This window comes from Agelaius phoeniceus, chromosome 8, assembly GCF_051311805.1.
Source record: "Agelaius phoeniceus isolate bAgePho1 chromosome 8, bAgePho1.hap1, whole genome shotgun sequence".
Taxonomy (NCBI): Eukaryota; Metazoa; Chordata; class Aves; order Passeriformes; family Icteridae; genus Agelaius; species Agelaius phoeniceus.
Window position 1 is genome coordinate 17,909,872 of NC_135272.1, and position 14,974 is coordinate 17,924,845.

The window sequence follows — 14,974 nt, forward strand, 5'->3', positions numbered from 1 at the left end:
ATTTAACAGATACCATGATAATTGACTGATGCAATTAATTATAGACAGGAATAGGTAGAGACAAATAAAATAGATACTTCAAAACTGTCAAGCATGCTTAAAACCAAGATTACTCAGCAAAGCAGAGTGGAGGATGTTTTGGGGTGTTTGAGCAGGGCTAATCTGTATTATCTAGTTGCTGTTTTATCTATTTGCTAAGTCTATTACACAGAGATACTCACTTTTCTCTTTATTTATTAAACATTTGGTTATCCCTACCTAATGCTGGTACACTGTAAAATCTCCTGTATACAAGGTGAGATGGCTGTGCTGATTGAAGGCCTGAAGATTGACTGAGCTGGAGCATTCTCAAGGCTTCAAGAAAGGTTTTTACTTGACGTGCTTTCCCACAGGAGTTCACATTTGCTGTTTTATCTCTGGGAGTGAGCTTAGTGACAGACACACACTGAGAGTCAGGGAGAAATGCCATGGGAGCTACTTAACAGCATTCAGATGCAGAGATGGCATTTGATTCCCAGCCTTCTTTGCTGCAGCCGCTTTATAAGAAATCTAAATCAGGGAACTCTACAGGGTATCAGGAAAGCAGACCTCTGATCTGTGAGCTAGCACCATTAAAAAGCAGAGTCCTGCTTCTGAAACAATAAACAAATCTAAAGGTTGTTTTGGAGTAGCTCCTGTTTATTTTGGTGGAGTCTGTGAAGTGGCAGAATTGCAGGTGTGTGGACACACCACCATGCGTGGTAGAGCCACAAGAGTTCTCTGACAAGGTGTTAACAGGTTGCCTGACATACTCATTGTAGCTGCTTCCATTTAATGTAGGAACTGCATTAGTCTAATTCCTACTTGTTCTTCAGGTAAAATGTTTTGGATGTGTTTAAAAGCAAGTGCCAGTCTTTTGAAACGGTTCCCAGAACCTGCGTTAAAGACATCAAATATTCTTTTAGAGATAGCAGAGCTTGAAATATTTCTTTTGCATTTTAGTTTTTATTCATTTGTTTAAATTTATAAGTATCTGGAGGTGAGTAATTGAAACTCGTCAGCAATCATTTTTCTTTCCCTTTAGATGTATAAAGCTTGAAAAGTCTAAAATACCTTGTGAGTAGACATGCTAATGTTATGTTGAAACTTTGCCTCTCATTCATGGGAAAGGTAATTTTTTGGTGATTCTTATGGTGTGATTCTAATTTGAAATTAAGAAAGTCACCAAAAATAAACATAAAAGCAAATGACTAGATGGCAAAAGTGATAAAAATGTAAGCACTGCAGCTGTAAGATAATGCACTCCCTGATGTCAGAACTGTGAATTGTTGATGAAGTTTGAAGTAATTCCATTTTGCATAATATTTTTAAATTCTCATCTAACACAATTGATTTAAATGTAGAAACTTTGAAATACAAAGAATTAACCTCACCTTCCAGACAAGATGCTTAAGGTTAAAAATAATAGAAACATAAATCTTGTGTAAGTCTTATTAGAAAAGAAATATCTGCACTATCTGAGTTAGATTTCTTTCAACCAAAACTCCTATTCTGAAATGCTACCATTCTGACAGTGTGACAAATTGCTGGAACAAATGCTAAATAGTTAAATGGACAAGTGATGGATGGCCTCATAAGCCTTGCAGGGCAGCCTGTGTAAGATACTAATTGGTTCTGTGGAACTGGTTTTGGTCAATAAATTCACTTGAGATATTTTTTTTTGTGTGTGTGTGTGTTAGATATCTTTAAAGAATGCAGTCTTGTAGGTGACAAACCACTTGCAATGTATTAGGCCACCAACAACTTTATTTTGTCTGCTCTACCATCTACCTTCTTTCAAGGATATAACCTACTAAAAATCTATTATTGATGCACTGCTGTCTCTCAAATGCTTCTGAATTATGAGTTTATTTCGAAGCCTCTAGAATTTTCTGATGCTAAAAAATGTCCATGTTAAGTTTGCCACAGTGTTTGCAATTGCTCTTTTTTTTTCTTTTCCCTTCCCCTGGAATAGATTCTGCCACTATTTCTCACTTTGAGCACTACATTCTACTGCAAAGAGCCTAAATACTAGTGTACTCCCCTTGTAAAAAATATTGCCAAGGTGTGTAAAGGCAGTCAGACTGGACTTTGAGACCTGTGTTAGGAAAGAGTTGAGCCACCAATCCTTGAACTGAACTTGGAGATAAGGAGGTAGCTGCAGAGGGGTTTTCAGGATTCTCACTTTGAGTTTAGGCACCAGGGGCTCCTTGTTCTGCAACCCCTGCGCTTCCTTGAGCTCTCGTGGCTGAGCCATGGCTCATTGTGTCTGTGTAACCCAAGCAGCCCTGTCCTGATGGGGCTTGCAGGCTGAGCTGCAGCTTGCACTGAGCTCCAGGGGCTGCCGTGCCAGAGGAGGCACAGCCCCTCCTGGCTGGTACCCCAGCCTGTCTCTGCATCCCTGCTCAGCTCTGTCTGTGCTGTGGCAGGGCTGGGATGCAGGGTGCTGTAACAGGCAAAATCCCAGCTCTTTCACTGCTCCAGAGTCTGGAAGAAAAGCTCGTTGCTATTGTTCTGGTCCTGGGTAGATCAGCTGAAGGGTTGAAAGAGCTCACCCTGTTGTTTCCCAGGGATGAGTTGGTTGGTTTGTTTTGGACAGCTCCCTCCCACAACCTGGCTGCTGCAAACCTCGTGTGCTGCAAACTCCTGCTCTGCACAGCATTGCACAGCCTATCCTGGGACCTGCTGTCTTGACATCATCTCCAGGCATTGAAAAGACAAGCCCTGAAGCAATTGCCTTTCAAGTCCCTCAGTCCTTTGTTGAATTTCGACCTAAGTGATTTCAGTGGAAATAAGAGCTGTAGAGTTTGTTCCTGGTTTATTTTGTTTTGGGTTCTGGTTTTTTTATTGCCTTTTTTTTCCTTCTTGAGTTGTTTTTTTTGTTAGTTGGGTGGATTTTTTATTTTTTTTTAAATTTTCATTAGTACTAAGTAGAATTTTTTTCCATGGAAGCTAAAAAAACCCCTAAGAGAACCAAAGCCAGCCTCAATAAGCGAGCCAGGGAAGCAGAAGGATTGAGATGGTTTCACAGTTTTTTCCAGATAGCAATTTCCTGTTCTATAAAGTAGAATAGGTTAATTCTAAAAACATCAGAATTTACAAGGCTAATCTTTGATATAAAGGAATAATCTGAAATTAATTTAGAGTTTAAATAATGCTGAACTTACACATACATTATGTCTTTGTTTGCTTTGCGTTCTTGCCCATGTTAATATATATGAGATGTTTCATAATTAAAACCTAGATTTCAACTGCTGTATATTTAAACCAAATTTGACTGCTTACACTTACTAGCTACCTTAGCAGCAAACCAGATGTTTCCAGAATGATCCGTATGCCTAACATATATAGATGTCAAGAAAACTTTCTGGGAATGAAAAAGCATGCAGCTGCTTTAACATTCAGTTATTTATTCAGTTATATTTATTATTCAATTCAGTGCAGTGTAGTCAACTCTTGTGGAATGCATATTCAACTGGAAGGCAAATGTATTACTTTGGGAGACTATGAAGACAAGGCTCCATAGGCTCCTTGTAAAGCTTTTGGGAGGAGGTAGATATCTCAAGGAGAACTTGCTGTTTGCGACATACAACCCAGACCTGGCTCCCCAGTACAAGAAAAACATGATTTGTCATTGTGGAAAAGTACATTCAAGTCATTATATAACAAAACAACTAATAGTTTTTTCCTTAAATCCTAATACATGATTGGATTTTATGACCAAATAACCCCCAGAACAGGCTAATAAAAGCTAATTTTGTATCAGTTATCTGTATGGTAGCTTCCTTTTGCAGGTTACTTGACTGAGGTATGCAACAAGCTGAGCATATCTGTTGTTAATCCAAACAAGCAAGAGCTGAATGAGAAGAGTTCAGAGCTGTCCTGCTAGGGAAGCCTGCTGGATGTGCAGCCATCTGAGAATCAAGGGATAACTACAGTCTATTTGCTTACATTTAATCAGATTCTGTGGCTCCACAGAAAAGGCTCACAGGTCCCTCTGGAGAGAATTTATAATGACTATTTTAGTTTATTAATACAAAGGATTCTGACTATACACATAACAGAAGAAACAAATGTTATGCAATATCTGAAACACTGATCTCTATGCTTGTGTGAGAACTCAAGGCTCACTTAGGATATTGAGCAGTAGAGTTTAACTACTGAATTGACCAAAGATGATAGACTTGAAATTTTCTGTGTAACCAAAAACATTTTTAAATAATTTAACCTTTTCTTGTTTAAAGTTAATTTTGAACTTAGGACTGCATATGTTGTGTTCTGTAATACAGAAAATGCTGCTACAGGTAACTTATCAATCTTCAGTGGTGTCTGTGCCAAGAAAAGAGACCTTGCAGCACAGAGCACTCCAGTTAATGGTTACCAGGCCATAGATTAATTGCCATGAAGCAGACTTTCAGGTTTAAATACCAACATTCTTTTGCTTGTAAATCAACTGGAAGTGAGGGCCTTATGGGTCATTTGGATATTGGAAATCTGTCCTTTGAATTCAGCTGATAAACTTAGATGTTGCAAGTGTAAGGTACATAATTTGGTATAAGGAACTTGTAAATACTGTGTGTGTCTAAAATCATGATGTGCATCTCAAAGGCTTTTGGTTCCTGTAGAAATCTCTTAATCACTTCAGAAAGGAAGGGTAAGCTGTTTCTTAGGTACAGTTAGAAAGGAAACTGCTCTAAAAGCTTCTCTCATTTTCCAAAGTTTCCCAAATAGACCTTAACTTCAAAACTTAAGTGGTTGTAAATGAAGGGTCTACTTCCAAATAGCTTATGAAACAAACATGGAGGTGATGAGCTGATATGTTTGTCACACTTGTGTACTTAGCTAGCCATGTGTTTATAAAGGGTTGTGTCACATCTGTGGGAGACACTGCAGCTGTTCATAACTTGACTGTAAAAATCTGCTGACCTGCTGGATTTCTTAACAGGTTCGAGTTATTACTTAACCTTTCTGAAAGATTTTTTTTTAAGTTTATGAAAGAATATTTTTTCAGCAAAGCTGAGTGTGTGATGTTAGAAGAGAAAGTAAAGAGATGGAAAGAATAAAACTGCTGAATGTCAAACTCACAAGGACCTACTGAAATTCAGGACAAAATCCAAATTCAGGTAATTTCTTAAGTTACCATCTGTTCTGTTCACAAGTATCTTTTATATACTATAAATATACCATACTGTAACAGCTTCCCAGCTGTGAAGAACCCATTTGCCTGACTATTCTTGTAATTCCTCCATAAAACTTTGGTTTTGAAGTTGGCCATCTGCCTAGATGCCAGTGGAATAGGCATTAATAAAATATAGTATAAAGGATAAATTAAAGCATCTGCTAAAATTAATATGAAAAGGTTCTCTTTGGCATAGCAGGAAGTACAATAGCATGGAGAAACTGAGCAGTCTGAATTGGAAGTCATAATTTTGAGATATGGAGATAATGAAGGAGGCACTTGGGAGCTGGTCCAGCAAGTGCTTGCATTCATACAGTGTCAACCATAAGCCTGTGAGTAACCCCATTCTTGGCTTACTTGCACATAAACCCAACACTAAGTGTGTTATGTGACAGAAACCATTTTTACATCCTGCTACAGCTATAGAGTTATGGGAGATTCATTTTACTGCTGAGGATAAGCCCTAGCAAGTGCAGCTGGATTGGAAAGGTAAGGCTGTTTCCCTCTTTGTCACCACCGTGCTCTGTGTGTGTAGACACACACAGCTCAGAGCTGTAACCACGCAGCCCCCAAGGCTCAGTCTGGGCTACATTGACTCCTCCTGGCAGAGAGGCCAAAGGGCAGGGTTCTGTAAGCACTGACCCAAGTGATGGATTTCCTGCAGGCTGAGAGGCTGCAGAACATGGGTGTTCTGTGCTTTTAGTACAGGCAGCATGTAGGCTCCCCTTGTTGCTTGTGCTGATCCAGCAACAGGAGCCTGGCTTGGGCTAAGCATGAAGAAAATTAGGGAGGTGAACAGTGCAAGTGCAAATCTTTTCATTAGAGAAAGGGTTCTTTGTGAGGAGGGTGTACAGCACTAAGAGAGATTGTGGTGTATTTCTTCATCATAAGAAGGTTTTTGGACTTGTGTTTAGTCAATACTGAGGCTGGAAGCTTCTAGAAATGTTTTCCACCTGTCTTTCTTGAGACAATACTTTTTCAGAACAAATCTCTCTCTCTAGAAGAGATCAGGGCCAGGCACTTAGGAAAAAGCAAAAGATGAGACATACAAATTTGTTCTCAATATTCTACTATAATCTGGCAACAATGGGATGGGCATTTCCCAAACAGAAGGTGTTGTCTTTGTATTTATTTAATAAGTATGAAAAAGTTTGGTTGATACACTTCAAGGTTTTCATTTTAACCTAGTAATTATTAGAATTCTGAGATATAAGAGAATTATCTTGTTTTAGAAAGGGTTTTGGTATTTAATGATAGGGTATTTTTATGAGAAAATCTGATTAATTTATTTACATTTTTCTGGCGTACTCTATCAGCTCTGCCTTCCTGCTACTTTGTGGGTAGACAGGAAAAGGTGTTCAAATTCCAGTTTGTTAGTCAGTCACTTGAATTCTTCTACATTGTCTTGGACCTGTGTGCTCAATCCCTTAAATTGTCTGTCTCAGGAAGAACAATCCTCACTTGATCAGCTTCATGAGGTCTTTGCCTCAGTAACTGAAATAAAGCCAGGTTGGTTTTATATAATTTCTAGCATTAAAAATGTACAGCTCTGATTCAGCTTCTTCTGAGGCTTAGCTGGGGTTTTAAGGTTTGTAGCACATTCCCTGAGCAGTGTTGCCAGCCCTGTATTGTTCATGTCCCTTGTGCTGTACTGTGTGCTTTTAAACTGGGCACTGGTTCTAGGTTTGTCTCCAGCATGTCTGTTTCGTGACATTATTTTAGAAATTTGCTGTGAGTATTGCCTAATCACTTTGCACTCATTTCTCAGTCTTCTGGAAGCAGGGATTAACCTCCTGTGGCATTTTTGATCTAACTAGCCATGGAATTGGAATGGTTTCTGCTGCTGGTAACAGGCTCTGAATTTTGTGAAGTTTGCCTTCCTGTGGCAGCCCCCACTCTGTGCCATGGCCAGCTTGGTGTCACTGTCTCCAGCAGGCACTTCCATGGGAGAAATGCTGTGTCCCATGCAGCAGCAGAGGCTCTGTGACAAGCACTGCAGTCCCTTGGGTGCACTGGGCTGGTGGCACCTTGCCAGGTCAGTGCCTGGGCAGCTGCACACCCCCTCAGCAAAGAGCAGGGGGCCTGGCTGGGCAGGGCAGCCCCTCTGCTGGGCTCTGCCAGCAGCTCAATTCACGTGGGGGCTGCTGCCAGGCCAACCCCTGAAGCATCCTGCCCTGGAGCAGTGCTGTGACGCTGGGGGAGACGGCCCTGCTCATGCTTGGCTTTACTTGCTGGCTGCTCATCCTCAGACCTCTGGCTATTCCTCTTATGCAGCTGGGTGTGAAAAGTATCTCAGGGGTTTCTCTGTGTGTATCAAATCTAAAAAGAATACGTCACGCCTCTAATTATGAGCTGAAAGTTTCTTTTAATTTGCTTTTATCTGTGCATTTTCTTACTGGCTCCTTATCCTTTGAAAACAAATAGGTCCCTCTGAGATAAACAGAATATTTCATGTAGGAAACATGAGTTGTGTACATTTAGTTCTAATTCTTAATATTCAGAACTTAATCAGTTCTTTACAAAAGGCATCTGGGAACTTGGTGAATACTCTGCTTACACATTCACAATTAGAAGCCTGCCTTAGGTGCTATCACATACATAGGTACATGTGTACATACAAATACACACACACACACTTATTTTTTTTTTAATCTTTCCCTTTTCAGTAGCCTGCTTATGTAATTGATATCATCATGGTGAAAGGTTCATAGAGAAATCTTGATAAAGAGCAAGGGTGGAGACAGACAGTGGAAAAAAAGAAGAAAAACAAACCAAAACAGTAAAAAAACTGATGAAAGAAGCTGGAGACTCATATGTAAAACAGAAAAGACCACTGTGAAAATAAGCTATTTTTTATAATTTTTTTTATGCTATGGATAACTTTAAAAGTTATTAGAGTATTCAGGTGTGTGCAGGGAGTCTTTTACCTCAGATAACATAACTTTTACTATCATTGTGTATTGCAGTGGCACTCGATAGCACCGCACTAGTTAAGGGTCTGTGAGGAGTATTTCTGTTATAAATCTGGAAGATAATATCTCTGTCTTCTCATATTGCATCATCCTGAAACCTGACAAGTTGTCAGTGGAGAGGCAATTATTTCTACCATAACATAGAGAACATAATATAAATTTTGAAGGTATGTAGAAAATACGAAATCCATGAAAATATGTAGATTTAGGAGAAAGTGATGAGGTTGTTAGGATTCTTTGTTTTAGTTTACCCGAACTATAAAATTTGCATGTTGAAACTTTAAAAGTGATCTTTTTCTTGCTGGTAGTTGACAATGATGTTTAATTGTGTTTTTCAGTTTTCAAGGGTGAGGGAGAGGGAATGACATAGTTGAAGCCTTAAGAAAAATGGGAGAAAAAAAACCAAACAAGCCAGTGGGATTGGCCAGGAGATACTGTTCTATCCTATGAAAGAGAAATAATATTATTTCCAGTTCGTTGTTGGGTTTGGGAGCAGCTGGTGCTAGAGGAAGAGGCTGTGTTTCCCAGCAGTGACTCACTGGATCTCAGGAGCGGCAGGGAGAGCAGAGCGGGTGTGAGCAGAGCCAGGAGCGGCTGGCAGGGCTGGGACACTAAGACTCCTAGCAGGATGTAGCTCATTATTTTTGCCTTGCACACTCTACAAAAAGTGAACATTTTGGAAGGGTAAGACAAAGACTAGGGAGCCAGGGGAGCAGAGATAATGTTTGGAGGGGCAAAAGGAATCTGTGAAGAAGAGTGAAGGTGCCCTTCAGCTTACCTGATAATATGCCAGCTTAGAGCAACACAATGCATCATCAGTGAAATGTATAGAAGTGGTTGTATGAACAGCATAACCAACTGAGAGTAAGTGAACTGCAAATTCAAAATTCAGATTACCCTGTATTTCAGGATGCTTGTTTGTGTGAAGAAAGCCAAGTGGCCTTGGGAAAGTTAGCGACTTTTATTTCCTTATTGTGAATTAGCTTCAGCAATGCTGATTATTGAAAATAGATGAAACTGTTTTCTTATTAAATATCTTCAAGGTAAAAAAATTCTTTCTCTCTGCCTTGCTGTGAAATTGAATTTTAACCTTTCCTATCTGCTTCCATAAAAAATGGAGGAAATGAACCTGTGTTATGTCCCAGCAGTGCACTTATTTGGAAAGATGTGGGAGTTTGATTCACATTACCATAGTGGAGGTATCTCATTTACTGGCTTGGAGCTACAGTGCTTTCTTCACAGACCTCTGATAAGTGACTACATCTAATTCATAGGACATGGAAGAGCCATGTTCAGTTCTCTGCTCTATCATTCTTTTCTCTGGCTTATGGCCTTATACACCTTGCCTTAACATTGGGCTTTGTCTCAGAAGTCCTGTTGTAATATTTTTGCTTAATGTTGGTCAATAAAACAGAAATTTGGGTGAGAGTTGGAGACAGCAACTAAATTGTCCATGACTTGTAAAACTGCAGAGGGCCCCACAGCTACTGACCAAAATGGCAAGTAATTCCTAGTGTTCTAATATTCTGGTTTTAATCAGAAATATTCTGTATACTTGTCCGATATATATTGCCACTCTGATAGTTTTCAGAGATACGTTTAGGACCCAAGTAGCTCAATCAGTATTTTTTTAGGATCCTAAATTGAAATTATAACTATAAACATACAATTCAGAGAATTTTCAAAGGAATTTGTAAAATTTGTTTTCTTTTTTAAATCAGAAGAATTAAACAGAAACATGAATCAGTAAGGAAAAATGTCTTCATTATTTATGGATAGAACCTTTATTTCTCACAGTCAGATGCGACCTACAGTTTGCATCATTGTACTGCTGAAGTGAGTGAGCAGTGAAAGCAGACACCACGCGGTCTGTGCTGAGTGGATGGGAAGCAGAAGCAGTTTTGGGCTGACAGATTGCAGAGCCGTGGTGATGAGGTCAGGATCATCCCTGCTGCACTGGCTTTTGTATCTGTACTCATCTTGAAATCATGAAACCATTTTCTGTGGTTCCTCTACCTTGTTCCATCAGCATTATTTCCCTGAAGAAGAATGGTCAGCTGCTGAACAGAATGAGGGGACAAAGTGTGCAGTCATGAAGTCACGTCTCAGAGAGGCTGCTGGGGTTTGGGGGCGCCTGGGGAAGGTGCACAAGGATGTTCATCCAAGGAGGTTGCAGACACATTCAGGGGGTTGATGAATATGACAGCTGATACTTGTTTGCTTAACAGCTGGGACCTTCTTTGCTAGCTTCATCACCAGTGGAGAAGTGTTTCATACATGTGCCATGTAGTATAAACACCAGATTGCCTCCCTGCCTGCCAAATTCCCAGGACATGGGTGCCTAAGAAGTTGCTCTGAGTGCACTGAGCAATCACGATGGCATTTGCCATGTTAGCATTTGTTCAAGGGGCGTGAACATGCTGAAACAGAAGTAGTGCATTAACAGCTCAGGGTCACAGTGAGGTGGCCGCTGTTAGCATGATCTCACACCCTGCAGAAAGTTACACTGATCTCAATAGCACTTAAAAGAGTGCCCCTCATAATAAATGAGGCTGTTAACCTCCTCCTTGGAGGATGGCTGAGGGACTCAAACTCCTTCCCATGACCCCAGAAAATAGGAAGGAAAGAGAAATAATTGCTAAATTTTGAATTTTGTGGCTATTGAGAGCTTTTGTATACTTGGCAGTTAAGCAGCTCATAGCATGGTTTTGCTTCATGCTTCCCATGGATTAATTTCCTCCAATTCCCGGATCATTAGACTATGGCCACTGAGATCTTCTGACTGCATAAACTGTTTTTTGATTGACATTCTTTGTAATTAGCTCTTTAAACCCAGTGGCCTTCCAAGATTGCCTCTTCCCATTCCTGTATTAGCTCCCAAAAGCTTTCCTTTTGCACATCTTTTATGCCCTTTTCTCCAAGGTTAGTATTTGTCAGCATTTCCTACTTTTGTAGAGAGCTATTATATATTATATGCCTTTATACTCTTGAAGGTAGAATTACCTCTCCTTTCACATCAACATTGCTTTATACTCCTGGGCTACCTGGAAATCCAAAAGAAGTCATTATCAGAATTAAGAGCTCATCCACAAATCCTTTTGTGTTTTCTCTTTTGTGAAATGCCTCTTGACAATAAAGTTGAATTCATATCATAATTTGAGTTTAAAATTCAGTTACCAAGTAGATGTTCCTAAAATTAAAATGGCTGTTGGAAAACATATTGTCTTTCTATAATTCTCAGTTGTGAAAATCTAAAAGTGAGAAAAGAAAAGAAGTGGGAAAGCTGGAACTCTGTAGCAGTAGAAACAAAGGATGCACGGCAGAAGTTTGAACTCTTTCCATTTTGGTGTGCTAACACTTCTGATTTGAACAGTTAATTGCTCTTGTACCTTTAACTCTTTGGCAACCATTGCTTTTAGGTGTCTATTACAATGGGGAAAATCCATCGCTTAGTATAAAAGGAGTGAGGGAAGTACTTTCTTGCCTTTTATTACTGGTCTCTTTCTATACATAAAAAAGTTATACCTGTTACCTTGCTTTAAAAACCTCTCTCACAGGGGCTTTTCAGTTAGATTGAGCAGAAACTTCTAAAAAGTGACAATGTCCCTATGATACCTGCTTTCTAAACAAGGCTCCTGCAGTATAGACATCAAGTTATTGACTTTGAGGGGAAGCTGGTAAGATGGGAAAATTTTCATTCTCTTTTTCTTGCATAGCTAGGAAACAAGTAGAACAAGAGCTAGATGTTGGTCAGAGATGTTATGTAAAAAATAAATCAGTAGTGCTCTAACTTACACCCCGTGAAACCATACAGTCTTATCTTGAGATGCACAAAGTATTCCCACAGATTATTTTAGGTCCAGGAATCTTAATATATTTTCTGGCAAGATTTAAAGGTTTTGCACTGGGATGGTGATGGTGAATGAAAATATGGCCCCAGGTATCAGACTTTATCCTATATTTATAATAACCTGGAGGAAAAAAAACAGTAAAAATAAATCCCCTTACTTTTATGATAGCAAACAGAGCAAATCAGCAAAAAACCCCTACCTGTTTAATATTGTCTTTTCCTGGATTTCTGTTTTATTGTAAATAACTATTTTTAAATAGGCACTATATCTGACAGTTTTCCATAGAGACGTCAGTGGCTGCATGTGTGACTGATGTGTAAGAGAAATCCATGTTTAGTGTTTAGTTGAACTCTTCGATCTTGGTAAGTTGTCTTCAATTTGTGAACTTGTCTTCCATCTGTGTAGTGCATGGAGACAGACAGCATCCTACGGAGCCAAATGGGAATTTCACTGCTGTGAGGAGTCCCTGACGCGCTGGTTCTTGTGCTGCCTTGTTGGCAAGGCTGTGAAGAAGATACATGACCAATGTAAGAAAAAACAGATTATGACATGCATTAGGCTTTAAGTGACATAGTTTGCGTAAGTTCTGAGTTTAAAAAAAAAATCCCAAAATAGGAAGACATAACTGGCTCTTACATAGCTTCTTACTTTATGATGTACATTTAGCTCAGCTGAGGAACAGGCATATAGCAGTGAAACTTCTCACTGTAGACCTAGTTCATCATCTCAGACTCTCCACAAAGGACAGCTTGGAAGTAGAGACACATTTGTGCATATGTTTACAGGTCACAGACTGCTTTCTCCTCAGGTATGTGTTACAGGAATGACGGCACAATTAACAGAATCGGTATGTTTTCCTTTTGGACATTTTGTGTTCTTAATTAAATGTGCTTCTTCAGCATTTTTGTGATGTTTAGGGATAGGCTTATAGAGGTTCTGAAGGCAGAAATACCCATTTTGTTGACTGTTTTTCTTTTACTAGTGTAACGGGTTGGTTTTGACATTACAGGACAGAAGATATTACACAATTTGGTCCAAAAACTGATGCCAAATCTGGGGTTTGTGAAAGTTCTTTTCTGTGCATGCTTAGGAAAGCAGTGGGGAAAGAGGGAATGATGGGGGGATCACAAACCTGTGTGTACCCATTTTTATATCTTTTTTAAACCAGAAAAAGTCTTCTACTGCCTTTGAAAATCAAATTATTATGCTGGGTTTGAACACATAAAGTGTCCATTGCAGCATATAGAGAGATTACTTGTGAGCAGTGCACACCAGGTGGCTAAGAAAAGCAAACCTGTGTAAGCTGACATAGATTCAGTTAACAATGGTTCATATTTTGAATGAAAAAATTTCAGAGGTCTACAGGCTCCCTGGACTAGTCTGTTGCCTGGGAAACTGCACATCATAAATTAGGGTAAGGGGAAAAGGCGGTTATTAGATATGTATTTTTATAATTATTGCTGTAATTTTTACAATAAACATCCAAGCCGGGCTGTGCAATGGACTTGATCAGCCTTTTTATGTTTGTACAGCCCTGACAATAAGGTTGGGACATTTTTTTGTAAGCAGTGCATGGTTGCATAGGAGGTTAAATATTAAGCAAAAATAGTTCTTTTCCAAGTCTGTCAGCATATGTTTTGTAGATATAAAATCTTTTCCTCTTGTTATTGATGACTTGCTGTGTCTGCCTTAGATGCAGAATAGACTGCTGGAGGAATGGATGAATCCCTTCCTCCCAAACCTGGCATAATTGAAAAAGCCAAGAGAGAACAAGGATTGCTTGAACTCTTATGGCTCTAATAATTTTTTAGCCTGTAGATGTCCCCTCTTTTCTTAGCACTTGTACATTTCAAGAGCATAAGCTTAAATTTTTATAAGGGATATATAGAAAGATTTACTTAATATGTGGGAAAGCACAGAGCATCAACTTTTGAAATTGATAAAACACTTGGACTGGCCACTTCAGACTCTGAAGCTTGATTTGCATATATTTTCAAATGGGAGTGTGAAATACTCCAAGAGCATAAGCGCATCATTTTTAACCTCATCTGAAAAGTAAGAAAGTAAGATCATGCTAAAATGCTCTACAATACCTCCTGCTTTGGCTAACCAATTCAACAAACCAAATTGTTTTTACAACCCCCGTCTCCTTGGGAGACACCAAGAGAGACACAGTTTGCATTGAGGAGAATGGAGAACATTAAGGTAAATGTTCATTTTACTTGAAACCAGATACTCGTAGAGAGATGTTGAAAGCTCAAGTCAAAATGAGTTTCAGACAACTTCTTCCTTCTGCAAGTGCCTCATGAGGCAGTTCTTCCAAAATCTAAGTGTAAGAATGTCTTTTACAAGAGCAGCCATGCTGCTGTCTGGAAAACAACTGGAGCGCGTGCTGCCAGTCAACGCTCCCAGTCTGGAAAGTGCTGTGCATGGTCAGACCAGCTTTTCCTGCCTGCTCTCCCTTTCTTGGCTTTGGACTCTGGGTTTCCTTGCACCAGGGATAGATCCCTCAGTGGCCATGCCTGCCTGCTTCGTTGTGATGTCCTGACTTCTGCTGAGCACTGGCTTTGCTCTCTGCCCTCTCAAGAGAGCTGCAGGTTGCCCAAAAGCTACTTTTTGGGTCTGGTCTCTCCCCATTTCTTTTCTCTGGGCTTTTGCTTTTAGAGGCAAAACAAACTCCTTAGCTCAAAAGGAATTATCTTTAAAACTGAGTCTTGACATTTGGTTTGGAATGGCAGGGAGAGAAACTGCAATTTTTATATTACTGCATATGCAGCAGGAGTTCCAGACTCTTACTTCAACAAAAAGAAACTCACTGAAAAACTAATCCTTTCCTGGTAGTAAATTCATTATTTTCCTGGGGTTAAGCCATTCAGTAACTGTGGGCACTGATCTCTCTGTCAGGGTTTTCCAGATGTGGTCTTTCTCTAAGTGTCAAGCTACAATTGGAGAAC

At 39.6% G+C, this 14,974-nt stretch overlaps 1 long non-coding RNA gene across 1 annotated transcript in view; it reads left to right on the forward strand.

Annotated features, from left to right (window-relative positions):
• LOC143694639 (uncharacterized) overlaps positions 1 to 14,974 on the forward strand; it is a 296,382-nt gene that overhangs the window by 195,145 nt on the left and 86,263 nt on the right. Inside the window, exon 13 of the long non-coding RNA XR_013183243.1 lies at positions 12,426 to 12,547. This is a non-coding gene — a long non-coding RNA (uncharacterized LOC143694639). The remainder of the gene's footprint in view (positions 1 to 12,425; positions 12,548 to 14,974) is intronic.